We start from the raw sequence: 20,023 nt of genomic DNA, 5'->3' as shown, positions 1-20,023 counted from the left end.
TCGGTGTGAGCCCTATTTTATTATTGCTTTTGTCTTTTTTTAAGACATCTGAAAAAGAGAATTAATCCTGCTGGTGATATTAGACATGCTTGATGCCATCGAATCATGATTACGTTAGACCCAGTAAGGCCCTGGAACTCATTAGATCACTGAAGACGAAGCACTGAATGTGGCTCCTGAGTTCCGTATCAGAAAGTCTGTGCACTGGCTACCATTAGTGGGTTGACAATGTGCTGCACTTTTCACAGTTTGAAGAGTTGTGGTGGTCTTGGAGAAGTTGAACTAGGTGCAGCTTTCATAGCCCAATGGGACAAATCATCTGCTCCATTGCGTGATTTTGGTCGTAAACAGAGGGTAATTGGTAGCACAGTTTAAAAGCAATGAAGAGTTCTTCAGGACCTACAGGTAGAGGTTGGAATTACATATTTAATCTGGTCCGTTCAAAAATAATAGTCTGATTTTAACATGATATTAGTCCATTTACTCAAAATGTGCTTTTATATTTCTTTGGGCTATTTGGGTTATATTACCTTCTATTCAAAGCTGCTGGGTTTATTAAGTTTTCACCATTTAGCAATTAATCTGATGCAGAGACTGTTAGCTTTAAACCCAGATGGCAAAGTCTATGGTGCTTTTCTTTGAGTCTGACTATAGTGAAGGATGGAGCTTGAAGTGGCAGCAGCAAGCCAATGTTCTTCTCATATTTGCGTCCTTCCAGAGGAGGGAAGCTAAGTAAACAGGAGCCTGCTGACAAACCTGGAAGGAAGATCTTGCTGGACAAAGATTGTGTTGTTGGAACTGCACAATTTGTATGATTATTATTTATTGAAAGTATATAGTGTGGCCCTAATCAGAGTGGCAACTGTGGACAGAATTGGAAACACACATTGGATACAAGAGTTAGGTGAGAGTTGAGCAGCTGAATGAGTGTGTTATTAGGCAAAGATAGACACCGGGGTGAAATTATAATGATTTTGTTTTAGTAATTGCTGGATTCTGTGATTGAAATTAGAGTTTTATAATCATAGAATTATGAGCATATCCAGGATTTCCCAGTTCGTCTGTAGTCTTTTCTAATTATTAAGTGTTGGTGTCTTGGCTGTTACCACGACCTTGGTTTTATTAGATTTCATTCATGTATTTTGAAGAGTTATAGTGTTGGTGTCAGATATACAAGGCAGTCAGGGATTTACAGCCACGAGTGAGGAGGCTTCTTAGTAATGTCCATCAATGTTAAGAATTGTCCAGAAAAATCTTCTGTTACTATCCAAGATGAATGGATTTGACATAATTAGGGTCTCCTTTCCCTCCTGTTTCCGTATAGTGCTTCATTTTAATTTTGATTTATGAAAAGTAGTATAGCATACTCGATTTTCTGGAGACCTGATTTAAGTTTGACATGTTCAAATGTATGCCAGGCAGTCTCCTTTTGAAGAAAAGTGGTGTTATTTGCTTTATGCTCCTGTTCCCATTTTTGGGGCAGTTGATTTACTGTTCTGTAATGACTTATTATTAATAATCACAAAAAATGTACAGTGAGACTTAGAAAGATGCGAAAGTTACCAGAATTATATTTTCCTGCTGTTAGAATAAACCCCTCGTGCCTCTCTCTTTGCTGCCTTTTTATATTTGGTGTCCTGAAGAGACATGCAAGGGGCAAATGATACCTGGGAAATCACTGATAATTTTGCAAATGCATGTGCATTGTGTCTAAATAAAAATATTGCACGAATTGTGAAGCAAAATCATGAAACGTAGGTCAGTGAATTGATTGAGAAGTATTATCAACACCTTAAGAACTGTTAATTTGCTGAAAACTTTATGGGCCTGATTATGATGTGGCTCGGACCCCAACCGACGGCTTGTCGGTTGCAGTACGAGCCGCATCTACTGCTGCGGTCTGACAGACACCTCTGGGTATTTGTGCGCTTTATAAGTTGTTAAACTCAATAAATAAATAAAATAAATGCATTATGGTGCATGCGGTCAGTGGCAGCAGTTGGCGGGACTAACCAACGCAATCCGACGGGCTCATAGAGCCTGTCGGTCGGTAACTCCTCATAATCCCCTAAGGACAGCGTTTCTGCTGTCGGGAATATGATGTCGGTTTCGGACAGACTTTCCATCTCTGCTTTTCTGACATGGAAAGGCTGTCGGAAAGCGACATTGGGGGCCGTTCCCCCTGGTCCTCCTCATGTGGCCCTGGGGGTCACTATGGTGCCCCCCTCAACATCTGCCACACTGTGTAGGGATGTTTAAAAACTTCAATTTTTCGATGGGAGATTGTGCTGTGGGCAGTTTCAGCCGCCACACAAGCTCCCATTGAAAAATGGAAGTTTGTGACCACACCATGTGCGGTCGCATTCCAATAATGCGTCAGAACCGCCGACCTGAGATCGATCGGTTCCCAATCTGCAGCGGTTTCGGTCGGAGGTAACTCCGACCGACATCGTATCCAGAGCCTACGTCTTGTATACTTCCAATTCCATGGAAGCCGATGTGTTCACATGAGGCACTTGTGGTAGTGAAGAGTAATTCCATGAGCTCTTGTATATGACACCACCATCTGTTATGTTTAAGCAATGCTTGGAGATAATGTCATATCAGAGGTTAGAAGATCAAAAATCGTTGTGGATCACATTATCACCGAGGATTGTTTTGAAAAAAACACTTTTTTTTGCAGAACATTTGTATTATTTTTCAAATATTTTATGATGCAAGTAGAGTTTAATCATCAACAAATGCAGCTAAATTGTTAACATACACTTGTTTCCACCAGAGAGATTCATCACGTCTAGATTTGTTCAGTCCAGAAGGTGAATGGTCTTGATTAGTAAAGCTCATCCACTCTGAGACAGTCTGCCAGCAGGGACAGGAGTGAGGTGGAAGAGGGAAGAATCCCATCCAATTTTTCTTAGGTCACCCTGATACCGCGCTCCAGTGGGGACACATACATTTCAAAATACCGGTTTTCCTCCATGACACGTCTATAAATCACCCCAAAATTTCTATTGTTTTCACTTTTTTTTAGGACATCTGCTTCACTCATATCCATATTTTGTGCCTCCATGCACCAGTCTATATTGTAATGCAATTCTGACAACATTTGAGTCCCATAATCTCCCTACATCCCGACGATGTCACGACAGCCCGAAGCTCCTCCTTGCTATTGGACTGTCCTGGCATAGGCCCAGTACTGCCAGTTTGACGTCTATTGTCTGATCCTTTCCTGGTACTCTATTTACATATTGGGCCACACCCTTGCAAAATCGATGATCTGTGGACAGAGCCTTAATCTGTGCAGAAAATCATCAGTTAGAGGACTTTCTATGCCAATTTTCCTATTTTTTTCGAACCTAGTTTGAGTGTAATGCAGTCTGTATGAGAGCTTTACCTGTATTGTTCTAAATCCTGCCCTTATGCTGCCTCCTGTCTGTATTGCAGGGTGTCTTCCCATTCTGATTCATCCCATATTTCCTATATCAGTCAACCATCTGCCCTTGAGCCAGCCCAGATCAGTCAGCGTGTTACTGACCAGGGTCTTCAATATCATCGAGACTGCTTTCCTCAATAACCTTTCCGATGTTCAAGTGGTGTCCCTTCTGGCATTGCAACTTTTTTCCCAATGGGAACACTAATGGTGTGCCGAAATGAAAGGTATTTAAATCCCTCAGTACTTGCAGTGCCATATTTGGCACTGAATGGCTCAAAAGTTTTAAAGACCCGAGAGCTTCTTTTTGTCCCCAAGGTTGGAAATCCCTCTCAAATCCCAGTTCAAAAATCCGTAAAGTCATCTTGGTTTCCTAAGCCTATTACTCTTCCTCAGTGGTGTAAGCCCAGTCATCCTTTATTCACAGCCCTACATTTTTGTGGCTACTTTCCTTGCCCCAACCTCTGTAGCCGTGTGCCTCAGTAAGGACTCTGTGTGTAATATCATACAGTGTTGCTGGGTACCCTTGTTCACCTGGCATGCTTGTTGACCTATAGCTATCTCTGTCAGTCACTCAAATAATCTTTCTTCGACTATTACTGGCCATAAAAGAAAACAGAAATTCATACACCGAAAAAAACAGACCTACAGAGAGGCTATCAAATTCTATCAATTGGAAATAAAAAGAACGCAAGCCCTATACTTTGAGGAAAATATAACAGTAGCTGCGAATGCACCCAGGGAAATATTTCAAATCACAAAAAAACTCACTAGGTGCCCCGTACCAGACCTTCCCTCAGACTCCGCACAGGCACGATGCACCGAACTCGCAGAGTTTTTTAATATTATTATTTTTTAGATATTTGTAACACATTCCCTCAAGCGACAGGTACTGACAAGCCGGACCAGCATTCAGACCCCCCTAGTGGTACTTTTCCAACCTTGGACCTGGCCACATTAGCACAGCTCTTTGCCTAGGTCAAATTGGGTTCCCCTCTTGACCAGGCCCCCCTTCATAAACTTCGCATGGTAGAAGAAGCTGTTCTTCCGGTTTTGCTGGAAGTATTACATTCCTCTTTATTCAGTGGCCAGGTACCTCTGTCATGGAAGCATGCCATGATAAGAGCACTCTTGAAAAAACCCAACCTTGATCCGGAGGTATGGAGTAACCACCGCCCGATTTCCTTGCTTCCCGGGACCAGCAAAATACTTGAAAAATATGTCAACAAAATCCTTTCAGAACACCTGGAGAATTACTCCCATTCCACGCACCACCCAGACAGGCTTACGCCCTAACCGTGGGACAGAGACAGCTCTGCTAGCAGTAGTGGAGGAATCCAGGAAAATCCTCTATCAGGGAGGTGCAGTGGCGGTCATTTTACTTGACCTAAGCTCCGCATTTGATACGGTCAATTATAACATCTTATTTGATAGACTTAGAATGGTGGGAGTCTCAGGCAAGGTCTTGGCTTGGGTCAAATTTTTCCTGAAGGAAGGAGTATTTCAGGTGTTCGAGAGGGAACTACACTTCCAAATGCCTGCCACTCTCGTGTGGAGTTCCCCAGGGCTCATCATTAAGTCCCACCCTATTTAATATTTATCTCCAACCTCTGTCCGAGCTAGTCCTACCATATGGTATCCAAATTATTACCTATGCGGACGTCACGCAATTGGTAGTAGCATTAAAGTATCTATAGAACACATCAATTAATCTTGAATCCTGTATGGAAGCTGTGGCCACGTGGATCGACCAGTCTTGTCTCAAGCTCAATGGAGACAAGACTGAGTTAATGATCTTGGGTAACTACCCCAGCGCTTTAGCTGAATCAGTTGGACTAAGCTGGCCTAAATGTCTTGGTCTGCCTCCCGTCCCCAAAGGTAAGATCAAAAGTTTGGGAGTCTGGCTATTGAAATTACGAGATTTATCTAGCCAATCAATCAAGTTAGCCGCATCCTGTTTTGGCATTATTAGAATGCTGCGGAAAATTCTCCCACTTCACCCGGTTCCGGAACGAAGAGTAATAGTCCAGGCATTGGTGCTCTCGCGTCTAGATTACGGGAGTTCCCTCTACCTAGGCACCACAAAGGCCACCATAAGGAAACTGCAGGTAGTACAGAATTCTGCAGCCAGGCTGCTTTATCACACTCCCTACCCGCAATCAGTCAAGCCGGTACAAAAAAAACTTCACTGGCTGCCAATAAGCGAACGGATTAAGTTCAAAGCATTGTGTATAGCTTATAAAACGCTTTGGGGGACATTTGCAAAGATAAACCACTCTCTTATGGCCTTTTACCACCGCACAAGATGTCTCCGGTCAGCCAGTCAGTCTTTGGCAGTGGTACCAAAAATTAAGAGAGCACGATCAGGGGGTCCGCACTTTTTCCTACAACGCTGCCAAACTATGGAACACTCTCCCCGCCCAGCTGCGCTCAACCATCCACCATCTCTCCTTCCGGAGGCAGCTGAAGACCTGGCTCTACCAGAGTCTGCAATAATCAGTTCATCTCTTTTTCTTTGCTTGTCAATGATAGCGCGGGAATGCCTAAGGGTAGCCATGCGCTCTATAAATACTTATTAATAATAATAAGAGAATCCGGGATAAATACAAGACCGATTCTGTTACAAGTGCAAATGGGAAGTAAAATTCAATTTAAGCTAAAATATGTTTAAACTATGCATAAAACCACCCAACAGCAGCTTTGTAAAAACAGCAGTACCTCATCAAATGCTTTATACGGGTCTTAGTTAGCATGTCAAAATATTTTGTAAAAAGGAAGGTAAAAAAGCAATTCCATTTTAGAATATACAGTAGACATGTCCGCATTAAAGCGAGCAGTGCTTTGTGCAAATACATTATTGCATCCCAATAGAAGTAGAAAATTCTGGAACAATTGGATTTAAACTAGAATACTTTTAAAATGGATAGAATGGGCGCCTGGCAATCGTTTCCTAGAGGCAGCTAGTTTTCAACTGATGCACCATATTTCTTCCTTAGGCTGTGGGCACACCTAATATAACTTAGAACAGCATGACAGACTCGTGGGCTATCTATCTGCTGTAAATAGCTAAATGCTTCTTTGTAATATCTAATAATTGTATGAAGTATACAAGGAGCAATACAACATGATGTGAACAGTGCTTTTTTTAGATACATTATTACATGGATGCAGAGGAAGTATTGAAAACCATGGTCCCTGTACTGGAAATGTGAGTAAGAAATTAATAACGTTAAGTCTAAACCAAGTAAGCAAAAATATGTTGTAATTATTGTTAATGTTAACCAGATAAAGTGTAGGAGCTGAAATCAAATGTGGTTGCCTATATATACTTAGTGTGTGAGAGTTCAAGTGCACATTGGCCCAGATATTATGGTGCAAGGTAAGGTACAAGCTTTTAACTAAATCGCTCAAAGTGTTCCTAATGGAGTCCGAGTTAGTGAAAAACCCCGGGACCCCAAGAATTGTAAACTATTTTAAGTATTCCAACCACAGGACTGCGGACACATTGTCTAGTGCAAGACAGTCAGAGATGATAGATCTTGTTAATACGGCCTTGGGCCTTCTCCAGACCCCTAGCCCCAGTATCAAGTGGGTTAATTTTTTGTTTTTGACAACTTTATTTTGGGATTAACAACATTAAGAAGGGGGGGGGGGAGCGTACCCTTGAGCTAACATTATTACCAGATGCTTTCGTTAATCACACCACAGGGTCATGGATAGATCACGAATACTGACGTAGAGTAATGGGGGACCAGGGATTACATTTGGCATTCATCAAGACCGCCATATCTGATATCCATAGTCAATGGCCAGCAGCGTCCGAATGGGACATGTCGCAGATGCCGGAGTGACGAAAAGTCTGAGACATAATCATTGTGGCACTTCACACGCTGCAGGTCCTTTAGATATAGGTCATAAATGGATGCCAAGTTTAGTCAAATTTATTCATAGTCTATCATGGATAATTGCAGACAATTCTTCCATGGTGTATATAGACCACACCTTCCCCCACCATAAAGCAAGTGTTTTTTTTTCTTTTTAGTTTTATATAGCATGAACTTGACCCGAAGGCATCAGAGGGCTTTACATGAGCACCAGTTACGTTACACAAGGATACATTCATTTTTGTTAGACACGGGGAGATTACGTGATTTTCCCAGAATCACAGGATGTTGAGCGTCATTGCCGAGACTAGACTCCATTTCCCCAGATTTGAAATCGACCGCCCTAGCCCGTTCGGCCACATCGTTCTGGGACTTACAAATTTGAGCTACGCATTGGCAAATTGCCAGTAATGGGTGGACGAACAGTTTTCCTAGATGGGTGTTAAAAGCCTTGGTCACCAGAGTATTCTAATAAGATCATTAATGGGTCCTGTGCGAGTCTGATATTCGTGATAATGCGTACGAACAGGAGTATATCGTGTCAGAAAGTTTGGATGTGAGGGCATGATCACCAAGTCTGGAGTAGCATTCACAGCCCTTTCAGCATGTGTCTGGACAGCTGAACATTTTGTGTAATCTCGTGGGTTTCTGGTACCAACTTGCGAGACATTTATAGGCATTCTGTTTGGAAAAGAGTATGAGGGAAATGTGTTTTTGAGAAGAAGTAATCGCCAGTGTTCAAGTAATGTTGTTGCTGTAGGGGGAACAATCTGGGAGCTTGTCCAGGTTGATGCAGGTAGCCATAGCAGATCTTTAAGCGGGATGGGAGACAAGGCCTTTTCAGCCTGTACCCATGGTTTATGGTCGGGATCATAGTTCCAATCTAGAGCCGGACCAAGCTATGCCACCCAAGCATAGGCAGTTACATTGGGGGATCCTATTCCTTCTTCGGTCACAGGTCGCAATAACGTTGAAAGCACTTCTCGTGGAGATAAACCCTGCCATAAGAAGTCTAGGATCTTTTGCCTAATTTGTAAAAACTTTTATCTGGGTATTGTATTAGGAAGTGTCTACAAAGTGTAGAGCAATGGGGCAATAAAGTTCATTTTAAGGCTGTTCGGCCTCCCCAACCAGGAAATTTCTAGCTTGCCCCACCTATACAGATCTTTAAAAAGAGCACTGAGTAAGGGAAGAATTTTGCTATCATAGAGAAGCTTTGTGTGGGTCGGGAGGACCACCCCAAGGTATCTAATGGCTGTCCCATTCCAGGAGAAACCACTTCATTGGAGGGATACCTGCATCTGTTCGAGTGGGTCCGCTCCCCCCATACCCTATGATTTAGAATAGTTGATTTTAAAGACTTGTGTAAAACAATCTAGTTCCACTTGGAGGGCTGGCAGGATTTGATCGGGTTTATTGACCAAGTAAAGGATATGGATGAAGGAAGGTGGAATCTGACTGCATGGTTACCCCCACTTTTTACCTGGTGTTTTGCTGGTTTTCGACTTAGTTTGACTGGGATCCTACTAATCAAGTCCCCAGTCTATCTGCTTTCTCACTAAAATGGATTGCATGTACTTTAAGTACACCACAGATTGGATTCTGGGGTACCCTTATAAGTCCCTAGTATATGGTATCCTATATACCCAGGGCATAGGTACCCCAGAGGCCTCTCGGGGGCTGCAGCATGTATTATGCCATCCCTGGGAGACCATTTAAGATGAGACAACAGGTCTGCTACAGCAGCCTGTGTAAGGTGGTATATGCACCCCTTACTTAGATATAGGTTCACTATATCTATCCATATCACTGCACATATAAACCCCTATGGCAGGCCTTATCAATCCTGAAGGCAGGGTGCTGGGTTATGTGAGAAGGTGCCCATGCATGAGCAGAGCCCCTCTGCAGCCTTCGTAACCTTTATTCCGGAGTTGTTTGTGATGCAGCCAAACCATATACTCTTAAAGTGCACTATAACCTCGCGGTAAATGCTAACTTTGGAATGGCTGCACGGAAACATGTCGTGTTTGGTGTCAAACACCTTGGAATCATTCCTCCACACCAGTAACTGGTGTGGGAGGTATGATTCCACCCTAGTAGAGGGAAACACATGACAGCACCGGTACACCCGGTACCAGCTTCACAGACCCTGGCATCACAAAATGGATGCTACCAGCCACAGACACGAGTCTGCCCTCCTGCTGCTGGATGAAACTCCGACAGGGGAGGCCTGGACAAAGGTTTCCTGTTACAGGGAGGTGTTACCACCTCCCAGACAGGCTTTAGTGTATTGGGGCTGGGTGGGTGCACTCCAAGAGTGCTTTGATGTCTGTACTGGGGGCACATTTGGTGTCCCTGTGCATAGTCCAGCTCAAATCGGTTGCAGGGGCTACCAGCCCCTGCTCTGGCGCGAAACTGGACAAAGGATATGGGTGTAGCCACCCCCTGTCCTGACCTTCCCATAGGTGGGATCCCAGAGTTTGTCCCACCCCTTCCTTGGGTATAAAGTAGGAACCCCGACTACAAGACTTTAGATTTACCTGGATGAAACTCTGCTACAGAATCCCAGAACGTCTACTATCTACACGACGTTGAATGACCGAAGAATCTCCCTTGGAGTAAAGGAGTTACTCCCCTGCAAGGCAGGCACCAAAGACGCATCTGTCTGGTTTGCAACTACGCAGCTCCTGAAGGACTCCGAAGACTTTGCAACACAGGAGGTGGGTTTCCAAGCTTCCCCGAGGCCGATCCGTGCTCTCAGCAATCCTGAGATCCAAAGCCCTCGTGGGGACCGTGCAACCCGAACCCCTGGACCCCGTGTACATTTGCAGCAGCATATGCCTTTTGGCGATCCCTGAGGCTGTGCTTTGGGCTACTTGTAGTCCAGACCCCGAGCAGTGATTCCACCGAAGATTACTGGCCTACACTCCTCAAGTGACCCGTGGGCTGGTATTTAGTGATTCCTCTTGAGGTCCCTTTGCGATCCCTTGTCCGTCGGCTTGTGGGTCCCTGAGAAGGGTACTTTGACTTTCAACGAGCTTACCTGGTTGCTCCAGATGTGTCCTGACTCTCCATCGCTTGGGGAGTCCACAGGACCTTGCTGGTCCACACCGAAGCAGTTTTACTCTCACCGCGTGGGTTGCCGTTGCCAAGGCTTGTTGGTCTCCAATCCGGACACCGATCCCTCCAGCACTCAACATCCTTTGTGGGACAGCTCTCCTGCAGACTGTGGTCGTCGTCGACGCCTCCTGGTCTCCGTGGCAGTGGAGTTAAGCTTCACCTCATTGCACCTGAAACACCCGACATCGGTGGGCATTCGTCTATCGTGCTCCTGGTCACTGGCAAGTGACCCAGACTCTGTCCCCTCTGCTTTCAGGTTCTTCACATTTTTGATCCAGGCTTGGATCACACTGGACACTTTTCTTTTCCACGGCAGCAGCACTTTGCAGCAACTCTCCATTGAAGACATCGAAGGTTCCCGACACCATTTGACACTTCCCTGGTTTAGGTAACACAAGTACTCCGGTGCTCATGTGGGTGCTGGCCTTAGAACCTTCTAAGTCTGAAAGGGTTTGCTCCAAGTCCTCTCCTAAGTGTCCTTAATCTCTAAAATTCCAACCGCGACTTTTCCATAGGATTGTACGGAGCTTGTGGCTGTGTTCTCACACTGCACGCGTCCCCCGTGGGTCCCCTGTGTCACTACCTTGGGTGGTTCCTTGGGGTCCCAGTGATTCTACGTGCTGTGTCTAGTCAAGTCGTGGTTCTTATACCACTTTCTTAATATATGATTTGGTCTCCCCCTGGGGCCCATTGTATATTGTGCTATTTACTGTCGTTTAGAACTGTAGTATTGTGTGCCTTGCTCTCTAATCTCATAAAGAGGTTAGTAGAGAGTGTTTAGTAATAAATACATTTTTTTTATATGTATATACCTTGTTGGTTCTCCTTTCATTTAGTCATTCAAGAGGTTATAATCTGGTAAACCAAGCTGCTTTACGTTCCTTCGAGACTTAGCCTGAAGGCTGTTCTCCATAGCTACCACTAGGATAGCTTTCAATAAATGTTGTCTTAAACCTAATCATCAATAAGGGTTGTTTGGACTGGTGCAAGGTGCCCACTATAACTAGTGAACAACATATACATGCCCAACTTCACACAATGGAAATAAGACAGCTTTGTGTTCCCTGGCTCCCACTTAAAGGCCGTGAATGTTGGGATTGCGTGTGATGTTGGCTCTAAGGGGTTCAATGGGTGGCACGAAGACCCGTGGGGGTAGGGGGCACCCCTATCATGTTCCTCTGGTTAGGGAGATGTCAGCTGTGTATTCCCCGTTGATTTTAAGGTTAGATGTTGGTTGTTGGAAGTTAACTTGAATAAATGTCCTCATTTTTGGGCCTATGCAGCTTTTGGTGAATGTTTCGAGTGGCAGCAGGGGTGTGGAATTTAAAACAATATCTACTTGTCCATGGGACAGGTTGCTTCATAAAACGACTTGTCCCTTTAGTGCCATGTAGTATAGTACGGCAACAGATTCTGGCAGCAATCACATTATATAAGAGCTCTGATAATAGCATCTCTGATTATGCCTGAGCTCATACCTTAGTAGGGTTTGAATACTAGAAATTCCCTTAATTTGCCACCTTTCCACAGATCTACATACTGGGGCTGGAGGTAGTGTTAAGCAATACTTCCCCATGGTTGGAATGCCCTTTTGAGTTTGTGCAAACCTAGTAACTTGCATGTTTAATGGGTTTTCATCAGCTTGACTCTAATATTTTCCATATAGGGAAAGATTGGAATTGTACTCCTGACAAGGGTAGAAGTAAAACTTCTTCCATGGTTGGGGAAAAAAGTGGTTGGTGGGAAAGTGAGCTTGTTACCGTCCAATAGATTTTCGCAAGACGAAATCTACACATGATTATTTGCCCGTGCTAAAATGCAGTTCACATATATTTTCCTGGAGTACAATTTCCTGACCTACTTCTGTGAATTCATGCAAACTATAACAAAAGGCTCATCAATGCCATGCCTATTGACTTTGCCAATGCTTGTTTCGTTTCATGTTTCCTCTAATTTTGTTGGAACTGGTTACACTGATTGCGATTATGAATATCTTTTTTTAAATACTAGCATACATCAACACATTTTGCTAAACACTGCTTCAAAGAAACGGTACCTAAAATTTCACAGTAGTTCAGCAAAACTCTTTTTTCCTAGAAGCATTCTTTTTTCTATAAACATTTTATTTTGAAATCAAAGAATCCTAATTCTTGCTTTCAAGCTTTTGCATATATTTGCATCTAATCAGAGAGCATCCTGGAAGCAATATATGTAGCCTTATATTGTTAAACAGAGAGACCAGGTGGGGGCATCAACAAGCTTAATTTAATGCATTCTTCTACGTAACCTAAGCTTGCCTCAGAATGACACATTAGGATGAGAGCAGTGTGAAGGACAGATAGCAATCTTCAAAGGAAGCGTTTTTCCACCCTTTCTAACTAGGTCGAGTTGGAGTAGCCCCAAGCCCCTAAACCATAAGTACCTATCGCAGTGCTCTTGCTTTTAAAAATTTGGACTAGCTCCCTCACTGGTTTATGCCTCAGTCTACAAGAAAAGCAAAATATAGCCTCCACTGACCTATGGAATTGAGGAGCCCTTATATTTAGTAGGTGTTTCCATTTAGAGGTGGAGTAAAAAGAAATGCCCAAATAGGTGAACTTTTGGACTTTGTCGACCTCGACTTCCTCACTAAAAAATGTTTTCGAACTCCTATTTATGGGTCGACTCGTCCGGATGAAGGATTTACATGAGTTTGTCTGTAGCTCAAGATCGGCTATAAAAGAGCCAAATGCATCTAAAAGTAATTAGAGGTTGTTAGCAGTTCTGGAGATAAGAACTGCATTGCCCGCATATTACTGGGACTGTGCATTTGTCCAATTGAGACATGTCTTTCCTTACCTTAAAAAATTGATAGCCCATTAATGTAAATAAGACAAGTATTGGCATAGCCAATAGGTCTCGCCTTTTGGACTTTATAAGTGTTTAGCCATGCAGCACATTATCCTTGGTGGTGTGCCGCCAGGGATTGAAGAGCTGGCACTAGCAAACCTGCATATTTTATTTATTGAATTCATTATTTATACAAATGTGTAATAGCCATTGAACTTTTAAAGACAATAAAAAATGATTGCCATTTAAGGGTCCTCCAATGTATTTGTTTGGGAAGCATTAACAAGAAGACAGCCAACCATAAATATGACCTTGCTTGAGTGAAGTACTTCTGCAGGGGCACCAGTACTGAATGCACTGAAATTATAGTACTTTTTGCACCTACGTAGAACCGACCGATATCTATCAGATAATGCATTTGACATCTTGGAGTATGTTTTTGGAGTGATAATCAGTTTACCAGCTCGAATTTGTGTTTCCAGCCAGGTTCTTTCATCTTTCTGAGTTTGGTAAAATAAACAAAGCTTTTTTTGGTAATAACGCCTGTTTTTATTATAAGTCTTTGAGACATTACTGAGAAAGCGCGGTCTAAGTAGACATCACAGACTGTATCTTCCTTAACTCTTCCTGTGTACAAATGCAGGCATTAGGCATACGCTGCCTAGTCTCAAGCTAAAAATCGTAATGGAACTTGAATTGAAAGTGGAGTAAGTTGTTGAAACCAGAATATAATTCAGATTCCTCTCAGATCAGCAGCAGCACATGTAAAACAAATACAGGAGTTCAATAACTACACATTAATAGCAATTTTTTTTTTTAATCAAACTCTGAAAGTGACTACAAAGAAGTGAAAATTAAAGCGGGGAAACTTGGTTCCTGACTGTTGGCATGCACTTTGACCTCGGAGACCATAGGGAGAAAGTGCTACACACATTCAGCTTTCCCATGGATGATCTGGATTCTATGCTGTTGTTGAGGGGCAAAATTTGCAATTTAAGGAGGGAGAAACACTTGATTTTGCCATACAGGTACAGTATAGTAACCAGCTGAGTTCAGACTCTTCCGGTATTGGGTGGACTCCTCCCTCGCTATAGGCTCCCTGAGATTCAGCCCTCCTTTTGTCACAGAGTGCATTCCCCAGCACCTGCCACTCAACTGACAGGCATGGCTGAAGCCAGCCTACCTCGGAATATCAGACCAGAGCAGCTGCATGCTGTGCCATTTAGTGCTCACCATCCTCCTGCAGTGATGCGTTTCTCTTCATTATAGGTTACGTCGTGGGTATGCAACAAGATATTGAGTTGGTAAATAAAAAAATGTCTATTAAGCTGCCACCTTATAAATGGCCATCGCTGCCACAATATTTTCACAGTTGGGTGTCGGGCAATAATACACGCCAAGTGTTTATTCAGCCGATCGTTGGTTGCTTAAGAGCGATTCTTTATTCAGATGCCCGCGGAGGAATGGTTGAAGGAAGTGCTATAACGTAACACCCACGTCCCAGGCCACCCTAAAAGTAAAGACAAACGCAAGAGGTTGGTGAACGGGCAAAGCAGCTTGGCTCGGTGTGTTGCTGCACGGTCTGATTATTCCGAGAGAAGCGGACAGCAGACACTCCTGTCTGCGAGGAGCAGGGGTTAGGAAAATAGATCGCTGTGAAGAAGTCAGAACTGCACGAAAGCATATAGCGAGGAGCCACCTCCTAGGCTAGAACCGGTGCAGCTGGGATCCAGGAAGGTAAAGTGTCGCGCACATTTACATGAGTGCATCCCAGGTAAAGAGCTCATCGAAGAGCTTAGCACTGCGCCAAAGAAAACAAGCCCACGAGTGGTGCGTGCGAGACCGAGCGCCAGGCAATCTATATTCAATTATCGCGCCCGCGTCTTGGCATGATAATTTAAAACAGATGGTGCCCATGCACGTAACCGCAAGCCTTAGGCCGTGGGCGGTTACATTGGCTGGGAAAGGTGGGACATGCGCCCGCCTTTACCCAATTGCATGCTGTCTTTTTACAAAGACGCACGCAAATGCCAATTAAAATATTGCAGGAAAAATAGCCCCAAGCACGAGCTTGTGAAAAGTGCTGGTCAGCTCCAAGAGGCCGTATCCTTAGGGCAGCGCATGTGCGCTGCGCTAAGGCTCGACCTAACAAAGAAAGGGAGTGCTGATGTAAACCTTGGCGAACCCCTCTAGTGGAATTAATCCTCCTTGTAAGTTCCCCTTTTATCCCAAATTGGACTTTATCTAAGGTGTGCCAGTGCAAGCATCACAGTAGGTCAGTCAATGCTTTTTCAAAACCCAGCTTCTCTATTATGTCCCACAATTTGGAGTGCAGGACTCCTTTACAACAACCAACTGATAATATTTGCATAAGTCAGGGATGCAAAAAGATCCTTCGCTGACCTCCGTTGTGCAGTATTGTGTGGATTGTCTTGTTTGCTGTCTTGAAAAAGTCATATTGGACCCGTTCAGGTGAGTTCTAGAGAAGATAACAAAATATAGGGAGAATTATCATTCTATATGTTAGAAATGGGATTTCTGGTTGGCTAGGGCTTGCGCCAAAGCCAGACAGAAACCACCACTCTAGTCAGGGCTGGGGAGTTACACGCCAAAGATAACCCCTGCTCACCCCCTTGGTAGCTTGGCACGAGCAGTCAGGCTTATCCCGGAGGCGATGTGTAAAGCGTTTGCGCGCGCACCCAGCAACAACACCCAAGGCCCACCACAAAGGAAACTCCACACAAGGTATTATATAAAAATAGCCTTTGTATTACCAAAACACATTAGATAAAAACACACACTTTACAATGTGCCAACAGGCACGGGCAGAGTTTACAAGGGATTATATGTACAGGGGACAGGGCCACATGGACCACTGTCAGGAATTAGCACTTTGTAGAAATTAGCACTTAGAACATAGAAATAATGCTTTAGAACATAGCACATACAATCACTGTAGCACTAAATAACACATGTAGCACACGACCAGTAACTACTGGTAACAGGTAAGTACCACCTACGCAACTCTAACCACCTTAGGAAAATACTACGCTGGGAATCAGGACCTCACTAGTACCACCTGTACTAGGAGAAAAACAACCACCTAAGTATCACAATACCTGTAGGGGTCTAAGCACATTACACATGATGCATCGCAACACATTCAGAGGTGTAGGGAAGGAAAACACATGATGCATAAAATACATTCAGCGGTGTAGAACAAGGCACATGACGCATAAACACACATTCAGAGGTGCAGGAAAGGAAAACACATGATGCATAAAAACACATTCAGCAGTGTAAAACAAGGCCCATGACGCATTAAAACACATTCAGAGGTGCAGGTTAGGAACAATAGCGCAAAACTCACATTCGCCACCACCTGTGGCAGTCCCTAGGCCAACTGGCCTCGAAGGGGGGGGGGCTAGGACACCCTATGTCCCAAAGTCAGGGCAAGATTGCGCCAGCTGCGCAAGCCAAAGCGCAACGTAGCACTGGGTGTCCTAAACGTTGCAGCTGCCCACTAAGTGCTGGGCAGCTGGAGAAATACTGGGGCACCCCTGTGCCTTTTAAAACAGATCTGGCATGCCTTGGAGCCTCCCTAGGCTCTATTAAAACAATGCTGCGTAGGTTGGAGCCTCTCAGGGGCTCAGGAACACTGCCCCCTTAATTACAGTGGCCCGCTACGGCGGCGCCACTGCCAACACTGGCCCCTCGTTGGAGCGCCTCGCGCTCTAAACATTCATGCCCCCGACCGTTGGAGTCCCTCTGGACTCTGGGGAATTAAGAGTAATGCCCCCGACGTTGGAGAGCTGAGCGAGGCTCTCAGTCACAACGTGCCCGCGTTGGAGGCGGGGGCCGCTTGAAGGATCAGCCGGTCTGGGACCGGCACCCACAGTACTCGTGCGGAGTCCCCCAGTCCTTCCCTACTCACCGGGCTGTTCTCTGGGGACTCCGCTCCCTCCCGCTGGACCAATCCCAGCACGGCAGGGGGATGACACGGCCGGGACTCTGGGCTGCGGCGGTGATTTGTCGGTCGCGGTGATGCGGGGTGGGCACCCGCTAGGGGGGTCAATAAACGACAGCGGCAAAGTCCCTGGCGGGGTGGGCACCCGCTAGGGGTAGTAACTTCCCAATAAAGCGGGGTTGGCTCCCGCTTGAGCACCACAATGCGGGGTGGGCACCCGCTTTGAAGGTGGCAAAACAGCAGGGAATCCCTACGTCGGGGTTCCCTCGCTAATAAGTGCAGCGCCGCGCTGCTGGCCACAAATAAAGCGCTCCCAGCGCTATAGGTGAAAAGAAAGCGCTTCCAGGCACTTTAGGGGAGAAAGAAGGTCCTCAGAGCAGGGGGGCAAAGACTGGGCCCAGGGGCCAGCTCACAGGGCCCTCCAGCAGGGAGGCAGTCCCCAGTGGCGGTCTCTCCTGGCGCCCAGCAGCAGCAGGCCCCCCTCAAGTTAGGATCAGAAAGAGAACAACTCTGTGGGGACGCAGCCCCATTTTTATACACCTTTTCCCTTTGGTCTGGGTTCAGGGTGAGGGGGAAAACCAGTCGCAGCTGGTTGGGGAGCACCCTTGATGTGCTCAGCCCCTCACTCTATTCACTGGCAGGGCTAGGGTCGTCAGTCGCACCACAGGGGGCGGAGCCAGCATTGTGTGGGGAAAGCCCTGCCCTATTCAGGTCCAAGGTGCACTCCTCCCCATCCATCAGCCTGCTAATCTCACACTCATCACTGGGGCAGACCCACCCAGACTCCTGGAGCCAGGCTCACCAGCCAGCTCCAGTCAATCACACGCCAGACACCTTTTACACTAATATGCCAACTCCTAGAAGTGGCACTTCCGCACATGACATAATCACGCATTATACATAATTGCGAAGCATTCGATCACACGAGTCCGCACATACCAAACTCGAGCCTGCACACCCCACGCATCAGGAACTACCAGGGACACATACATTCCCCATGCATTCCTATGGGAGGGCAGGCCTATCTCACCACATGCACTCAGAAGGCGCACGCACTTTACTCTGGGACACAGGGAAAGTGCACAGAAACCAAAAATCCTTACCACCAGGTCACCAGTAAAAGCAAAAAGTTCAGGGGTGAACCTGCCAGAAGGGCCAAGTCCAACACAACCCCCTTCCAGCCAAAACGCAGGGCAGACCAATCACCACCGTGATGGACTTCCCTGCTTGGGGCAATAGAACACGGACGCGGGCCCGCAACTGCAGGGACACCCTCCTGTTCTACGCCACGGTGAACCCATGGGATTCCTTCTAAAACCACTGTCCGGACCAACTGGGCTACCCCACTGGTACTCCCAAGTTGTCCGCGGCCAAGACCAGGCCCTAGGCCACCCAGGTGCCACCGGTCTTTGCCTAATCACAGAGTGGGGGGTAGTAACCCCTGGCACATAGCGGCCATTCTCCACTCTTCCTGTCTGCCAGACAGGACTAGACTGCCACTGGTTCTCCAGCCTAGGGTCTACAACCTCAGGCGGACCAGGAGTCTCAGGGAAGGCTCTCCTCCCCCTACCTCTTCTCCTAGGGTTCCTCCTCCTCTGGCGAGGGGTACACCTAGAACGCCATTCCAACCCAGGGTTTAACCCCTTAGGTTGCACCGGGGTCAGAGGTGGGCTCTCCCACCCTCTGCACCCCATTCCAGAGCCCTGCTCCCTACCAACTGGGGCAGTACCTCTGGAAGAAGAACCGGTCGGGACGCTGGTTACAGACGTCCCACCCTTCCGGTCAGGCTGATCCTGAACCGGGCCTTCCAACCTCCGGCCTAGAACCTTTGGTGGAATAATCGCCTGGCACTCCAGGACTTCTGGGGATTTACACTCCATCCCCCTGAGGCTAACATACGACACATAAGTCGGGTGACTGTCTGTCTGGCGCGGATCTCCCGTCCCCTGTCCACCTGACAGTGTGCCGAGATCCCCCAGAACAGAAGTGGTGTCCCCATGGTCACTACACGGGATCCTAGCCCAACTGGCTAGTCCCTGACCCACTGGCTCTTCCACTGGGAAACTCATCCCCCAATCACTCCTCACACTGGACTCCTGTACTCTCCCTACCGGAGCGGTACTGCCAGACTCTAGAACCACAGGAGCCCTGTTTACAGGTGCTCCAGGTCCTCTACTCACTAGGTGATCTTCCTCAAATGGACTAACAGGACAGCCTAGGTCCCCAACCTGGTGTTCCCTCAAGAAACCATCCAAGTCCTGAGGCAGGGCTTCGTGCGTCTGGGGACCCTCCGTCACCCTCTCACTCCTGCTCCACTGAGCCAGGCAGTGAGCCCCTACACCCTCCTCGCTATCCTGGGATCTAGCTGGGCTACACTGAGCCTCTTCCACCACGCTGGGCTGGAAGATACCTGAACCACTACTTTTGGAGACACTCCCTAATGACCCTAGAGAACCTCTAGCACTTTTCCAGCGCTCTGCTTCATCCGCAAGCTCAAATGGCTCAGACAATCCACACCCCAACAGGTGTTGGCGCAACCCCGGCACACAACAACTGAGCAGGTGTTCTTTGAGAACCAGATCACACAGTTTATCAAAATCATTTTCTGTGGGAATCCAATCAAACAATGCATTCTCACATTTATCCACAAACTCCTCCCAAGACTGGTGAGACAGTTTCCTACTGCCCCTGAATTTCAACCTTAACTCCTCCTCCTGGGAAACAGGTACCAGACTGGGGGAACTGGGACTGGGATTTCCTGCACTGAAATCTATATAGCTACCACCACTGGAC

General features: G+C 46.2%; 1 protein-coding gene across 1 annotated transcript in view; it reads left to right on the top strand.

The window, feature by feature from the left end:
* Nucleotides 1-20,023, top strand: part of INTS7 (integrator complex subunit 7) — a 293,620-nt gene that overhangs the window by 51,497 nt on the left and 222,100 nt on the right. The window lies entirely within an intron of this gene.

The sequence above is a fragment of the Triturus cristatus genome, chromosome 6, assembly GCF_964204655.1.
Source record: "Triturus cristatus chromosome 6, aTriCri1.1, whole genome shotgun sequence".
NCBI classification, from domain to species: Eukaryota; Metazoa; Chordata; class Amphibia; order Caudata; family Salamandridae; genus Triturus; species Triturus cristatus.
This window is presented reverse-complemented; position numbering and strand designations above follow the sequence as displayed.